The 7,213-nt window shown below is 36.8% G+C and overlaps 1 pseudogene; it reads left to right on the top strand.

Moving 5' to 3' along the window:
- Window positions 1-223: 223 nt before the first annotated feature.
- Window positions 224-994, top strand: LOC129216847 (uncharacterized; annotated as a pseudogene).
- Window positions 995-7,213: the final 6,219 nt, after the last annotated feature.

The following is a 7,213-nucleotide window of genomic DNA, read 5'->3' as shown; positions in this document are numbered from 1 at the left end:
TGCATGTTCTGTTCGTTTTCATGAAGATTTATCTTCAAAAATATAGTAGGCTTGATAATGTTTTAACATTGCATTTTTCAGTTGTATATATGTCGCGTTTGTGATTATAATGCTTAATTCCCATTAACAGTATAAATTACGCATTTATGTTAACAGTACTATATTTATATGCATTAATATGATTCATTCAATGTCTGAACCTAAAGAATCTGAACCTTGCACCATGTCTGAAATAAGTGCAGTACAAATACCCTAGTACCATAGATCAGATCCTAGTTTATGGTTTGTAATGTGCGAAAGTACTTTTGAACATGCTACTCCAAAGCCCATAACTGATTCGAAAACAAAATACAATTACGTAGTTGCACATATTTCTCCTGATACAGCTTCTTTAATAAGAGATGTATTAATGAAACCAGATAAAACCGATCCTTATTCCCATATTAAGAAAGAACTTATAAATCGGTCTGGGGAATTATCCCAACAGGAAATCCGAAAGTTACTTTCAGGGGAAGATATAGGCTCTCGCAGACCATCTGAATTGCTATGGAATATGAAACGTCGCGCCGAAACTTTAAATGTAGCTGAAAATTTGATGCTAGAATTATTTTTGCAGCGTTTGCCATCTTCAGTCTAAACAATTTTAGCTGCAGTTTCCGAATTTACTTTAGACAAAGCAGCAGAAATTGCCGATAGGATCATTGAAGTTTCACCATCTTCCACGGAGACTTTTGCAGTGTCTAATAAAAGTGAACCAACACTTGAGACTAAATTTCTTCGCGAAATTGAAAAGTTAAATAAAAGAATTGATCGTCTTTCCTATTCTCGCGGTCGTTCGCCCAATCGCAGAAACAATGGGTCCCGCGAAAGGAGTGTCTCTCATAAGCGTGATTTTTCAATTTGTTGGTATCATAGACGCTTTGGACACAAATGTAGAGAAGAAAAATGCGTGAAACCATGCAAGTGGCAGGGAAACGAAACGAGCAAGGAATAGCGGCGACTTATTCTTTGCCTAAGGAATCACGTCGCCTGTTCATTCGTGACCGGACAACAAATATATCTTTCCTGGTTGACACAGGGTCGGACGTCAGTTTAATTCCTGCTAATATCTACCAGAAACGAAATGCTACACGACAAACCCTTATGGCAACAAATTCTTCCAACATTAATGTTTATGGTCAGAAAACCTTATCGCTGAATTCGAATTTAAGACAAAACTTTTATGGACATTCCTGATTGCAGATGTTAGTTCACCTATTCTTGGAGCAGATTTTCTTCATTATTTTGAATTGGTGCCAGATCTCCGCAATAAGTGTCTGAGAGATACGAAAACAAATTTGCAATCAGCAGGTCAAATTAAAGATTCGAAACTACATTCGGTACAAATTTCTCTTTCTGGGGATACAGAATATCATAAATTATTGCGAAAATTTCCTGCTATTACCAAATTACCTAATCCACATCAAATAGTAAAACACAACACTGTTCACCACATAATAACAAAAGGTCCTCCCGCAGTAGGAAAACCTCGAAGGTTAGCTCCAGATCGTCTTAAAATTGCTATAAGCAAGAATTTCAAAATATGATGCATCTAAGACATATAAGACCTTCGAAAAGCAACTACGCTTCGCCACTTCACATGGTTTCCAAGAAAGGAACTTTAGAGTGGAGACCAGTTGGTGATTTTAGATCTCTAAATGCTCAAACAATAAAAGATAAATATCCCATCCCTTGTGTTGCTGATTTTACAGCTGAATTACACGGAACAAAATTTTTTAGTCGAATTGACTTAATAAAAGCGTACCACCAAAATCCTATTCATCCGGACGATATTCACAAAACTGCAATTTGTACTCCTTTTGGCCTATTTGAAAGTACAGTGATGCAATTCGGCCTCTGTAACGCGAGTGCTACATTTCAATGTTTTTCAGACGAAATTACTCGAGGATTACCAGGAGTTTACGTCTTCGTCGATGATATACTAATAGCATCTAAAAATCCGGAAGAGTATCACCAACATTTGAAAAACGTATTTTCAAAATTAGATGAATACGGTCTCTGTATTAACGTAAAAAAGTGCATGTTTGGTGTGTCAACTATAGACTTCTTAGGATTCAATTTTTCCGAAAACGGAATAAAACCTCTACCCGATAAAGTACATTGTATCCAAAATTTTCCAAAACCAGATACCTTAACCCAGTTGCGTAGATTTTTAGGTATGTTCAACTTCTACCGATGTTTTATACCCAAAGCTGCGCATATACTTGCTCCTATAGTACAACTTTTAGAAGGACATACAAATAAAAAGAAATCTCATTCCAAGGTTCGCAAAGCGGCAGAACAACTTAAATGGAATGAAGAAGCAGAAAAAGCCTTTATTGACGCGAAAAACGCGATTGCTAAAGCCACTCTTTTGAGACATCCCATTCCAGGAGCTCAATTAAGCTTATATGTAGACGCCTCAGAGGTTGCTATAGGCGGAACCTTATCTCAACTATCGCATGGACTATGGGAACCAATAGCTTTTTTCTCAATGAAACTAAACAAAAGTCAACAAAAATGGTCAACCTATGATAGGGAATTGTTCGCAATTTACTCTGCTATTAGAAAATTCAAACACATGTTAGAGGGCAGAATTTTTGTAATATATACAGACCAAAAGCCACTTACTCATGCTTTTAAACAAAGTCCAAATAAATGTTCCCCAAGACAATTACGCCATTTAGATTTCATTTCGCAGTACTCCACAGACATTCGGCATGTGAAAGGTTCAGAAAATGTGGTATCAGATACTCTCTCGCGATTCGAAGTGGAGTCGATTACAGGGGCGGCAAATAGGAGGGGCGAGAGGGGGCGGTCGCACCCCCAAATTTTTTGAGCCGAATGATAAAAAATAGGTAAATTCAACTTTTGTAAATCGCAAACCAATGTTCATTTTAAAAAATCTCTCTAGTTTTCAGAAATAGTTGATGACATTTCCAGGCACGAGCAAGTGTTTTCAGTTATTTCTAAGATGTCTTATGTAGGGTGTTTTATAGAAAATGAATTAAAATTTTGTCATAAATTTTAATTCATTTTTTAATAAGTTATCATTTTTTAAACACTATTTTTGTTTAATATTAGACCCCTTTTATGACCACCTCCTGTTAACCAGTATGTGTTTTGTACCATACTGAAGAAACTCATATTTAAGAAACTCGACCCCCCAAAAGAAGTGCTGAAATGTCGCCCCTGGTCGATTACGAAAGCTGCAAATTTAAATTTTAAAGAATTTGCAAATGCAAAGAAAAGTGATCCAGAAGCTCAAAAATTTCTCGAAGACAATACATCTTCTTTAAAATTGGAGTTCAAACCATGGCAAACTGCGGACTGCAATTTACTTTGTGATACTTCAACAGGTGTTCCACGTCCATTCGTTCCTGTTTCCTTTCGCAAACTAATATTTGATCATCTGCATAACATGGCACATCCAGGAATCACAGCTTCAACCAAGCTCATCTGTGCGCAATATGTATGGCCTAATATGAAGTGCCAAATTAAGCAGTGGGTGCAGTGCTGTGAATCATGCCAAAAATCAAAAGTACACAGGCACACCAAAATGCCTCTAGGTACATTTTCTCTTCCTGATGCCAGATTCTCGCACATTCATGTGGATATCGTGGGTCCCTTGCCACCATCTGACGGTAAAACATACATTCTCACTATGATTGACCGCTTTTCAAGATGGCCAGAAGCAGTACCCGTATCTGACATTAAAGCACCAACCGTATGCCGTGAAATATTCAACACTTGGATCTCTCGTTTCGGATGACCATCGATAATAACTTCTAATCAAGGTCCCCAGTTTCGCTCTTCAATGTTCACTGAATTTACTCGCTTACTGGGCACTCAAAAGATCCGAACAACTAGTTATCATCCAATTGCAAATGGACTTGTCGAACGCTTCCACCGGCATATAAAGTCTGCTTTAAAAGCTCATGAAAATACTGACAGATGGTCAGAACTAATACCCGTAATTCTTCTGGGTATCCGAACAGCCATTAAGGAAGATTTGCAATCTTCTTGTGCAGAACTGGTTTACGGCACAACCTTACGTCTTCCTTGTGACATAATCGACCCTACAGTCACTCCTGCATGTGACTCGGATTTCGTAACTGATCTTCGTGACAGAATGAGACAGCTGAATCCTGTTGCGACATCTGCGCATTGCACCGATCAGTATTACATCCATCCGTTGCTAAAATCATCTTCGCATATTTTTCTAAGAATTGATCATGTGAAACCACCTTTACATCAACCATATACTGGTCCTCATAAAGTGTTGAGCAAAACGGAGAAAACAATTACAATAGACATCAATGGTCGACGCAGAACAGTTTCTCTTGACCGAGTTAAACCGGCTCATGTAATTCCGGAAACTTTCCATTCTCCACTTACAGCAACTACAAAACTTAAAACTATCAATAAAACACCTACAAACGAACCTGCAACATATGTCACCAGATACGGAAGACGAGTACATTTTCGAAAAAACTTACTAACTTATATAACGTAATATATCTTCTTTTCACTGTAAAATATTAGTTTTTGTATATATATATATCAATCTCAAATTTTCAATTATTTTTGTATATATGTATATATCTTATGTTTTCTTTAACAGTATGAAATGACTTCCAGTGTTGAACTAAGTGTAGTCCGGGGCCTCCTCCAAAAATTTATCAAAGTTCGGAAACATTTCCCAGAATTTTTTCGAATTCGAAGTCTTTAAAACGCATTTTAGGCTCGCTTGGACGATGCTAGAAAAAGCGTCAGGGTTCGGGGCTGCCTTCCGAAATTTTTTGGTACTGAAGTTCTGAAAAAAGAATTTTCGGTTATATTTTGAAGGAATGGGTTGTCTCCCAAGGAAATGTTTCTAGCTTGAAGGCCTAAAAATGCACGTTTTTTTTTAGTCACTTTAAGGGAACGGAGAGTGTTTGGGGACTTATCCAACAAATTTTCGATATTAAGGTTAAAACAGCAATATTAAGCACTTTTTATGATAAAAGGGGAATGGATTCGAGAGCACTTTTCCCGCCTAAAAACATATTTTAAATCTCACTTAAACGACGATTAAAAAAGATAGAAAAAAGAAGTTCTACACCAGATGTAGACTGAAATTGAAGCGCCAAAATACCAATTAATTCTATGTTTGTCCAAGTTAGAGGTGAAGGTTTGAATAAGTTGATAAAAAAGCTAGAAAATTTCCTCCAGAAATAATCGAAATTAGAGAGCTAAAAATGCAATTTTCAGTAATCTTTGACGACATTAGGTGGAAGCGGGACTGTACCCTGAAAATTCTCCGAAATTAGAGGAATAAAAATTTTAGACTCACTTTGTAAAAGTATTACAGTATTTAAAATCCTCCGAAAATTCGGTTTTATCTAGTACAAGTTCTGACCTTATACGGAGGGAAGGTGGGGGGGGGGGGGGGGGGGGCTACCTGGCCCCTTACCAGGAAATGAAGTAAAATACATGGTTTTTAATTTGAAAGTAATACCTTTCAATAAAAGAAAACCTCCACTGCAGGACGAAGCCATTTCCTCCAAGCCTTTTCATGTCATTGCAAAGCACATCGTAATATGTTGTAAGTTTTGACAAAATGGGCGAAGGGGCTAGTTACTTTAGCTCCCCCCCCCCTTATCATTAATACGCCACCTTCCATAGTTTGTATATTTATTTAAATATAATGCATATTAAACAAAATATTTAAAATCTTCCAAATTTCGGTTTTGTATACAGTAAGTTTTGGTCTCTGGGGGGAGGGCTATAGCTCCCTTATCATGAGTAGTCCAGTCATTTGGTAGTTTTACCCGGAAAGTTTTCCGGGAGTTTTGAAAAAATTTTTTTATATAGATTTTGATTTGCTCTTTTCGAATTTCCACTTTGCCACCTCGTATCTTTGCCGTTCGCGCCGTCATATTGAAAAAATGGTCTAAAAGCGGTATTTTGAGGATATATCCGTTCTGACTTATTTTACGATAAAAACATATTTTACAAAATTAAACTAGAGAAAATTTCCTACAATTTATGCCATAACAATTTTTTTCGTAAAATAAATAGTTTCGACGTACGAGCGAGGCAAAGTATTATTTAACACGCGTTATCACAGAATAAGTCGTTCCCACACTACTTCGAGGTTTAGTTATCGTAACACATCGAGGAAACGCAGAGTTTAATTAATAAGCATATAGTATAAACACAATTCAATCGATTTGCAGGTTATTAACTAAGTGCATAAAAACTGACAATCCACAAACTAAAATTCTTTTTGTGGTATAAATGAACGACGGAGCAATACAGAAGTCAAATTCCATTTCAGTCATTTCTTCCTATCTACACTAAAACACCGACTCTTCCAGCCACATGGCTTCCCCCTTTCTCCTTTTCTGAAATTTCGACCGGTAGAACTCAATAGAATATTTTAGTCGGCGTCATCAGTATACTACGTAATTGTTGTAGGCGAAAATGTAGATCTTATTCTTTTGACAGCTCTATCTAAGCGATCAAACATATATATGCTCAAACCAGGAAAAGGAAAAATTTCGCAACTAATATATACAACTGACAGTATACGACAGTAAGACAGCCGCAGATCATTTTTTATTCTTGCATGCCTTTAGTGACTGTGATACAACATGTGCCCTTTTCAATCAAGGAAAAAACGAAATTTATTAATGTACTTCGAAAAAATCCAAATTTAACGAGTATATTAAAGGATTCAAAAATCCAAATGCTGGTCCAGAGATCATTGCTAAAGCTCGAGAACACTTCCTTCTTGACTTATACGGTTACAGTGAAGTGAAACGTAAAAAAAGCAAGAAAAACATGACTTTAAACGCCTACAGATATGAATGCTTTGTAAAATCCGCATATAAAAGTAAATTTAATATTTCATCGCTACCTCCAACAGAACCAGTAGCAAGAAAACATTCTTTTCGATCCTATCACCAGATTTAGCAGTGGTGTGGGATGAAAAAAACCCAAAGCCGTGTGTGTGTAGGGGTGGAACAGATATAAGAATTTGTTAATTTCTCTGTTATGACAGTTGAATACCCAGCTCCACAATCCTTACAAAAACTTATTTCTTGCAAATGCAAAAAAGGATGTCGAAAAACCTGTGGATGCAGAAAAGCCGGGTTAAAATGCTCCGTTACGTGTACTAATTCTACAG

Source organism: Uloborus diversus, chromosome 2 (assembly GCF_026930045.1).
Source record: "Uloborus diversus isolate 005 chromosome 2, Udiv.v.3.1, whole genome shotgun sequence".
In the NCBI taxonomy this organism is placed as follows: domain Eukaryota; kingdom Metazoa; phylum Arthropoda; class Arachnida; order Araneae; family Uloboridae; genus Uloborus; species Uloborus diversus.
The sequence above is the reverse complement of the archived record's forward strand: the minus strand, read 5'-3'. Positions and strand labels throughout refer to the sequence as shown.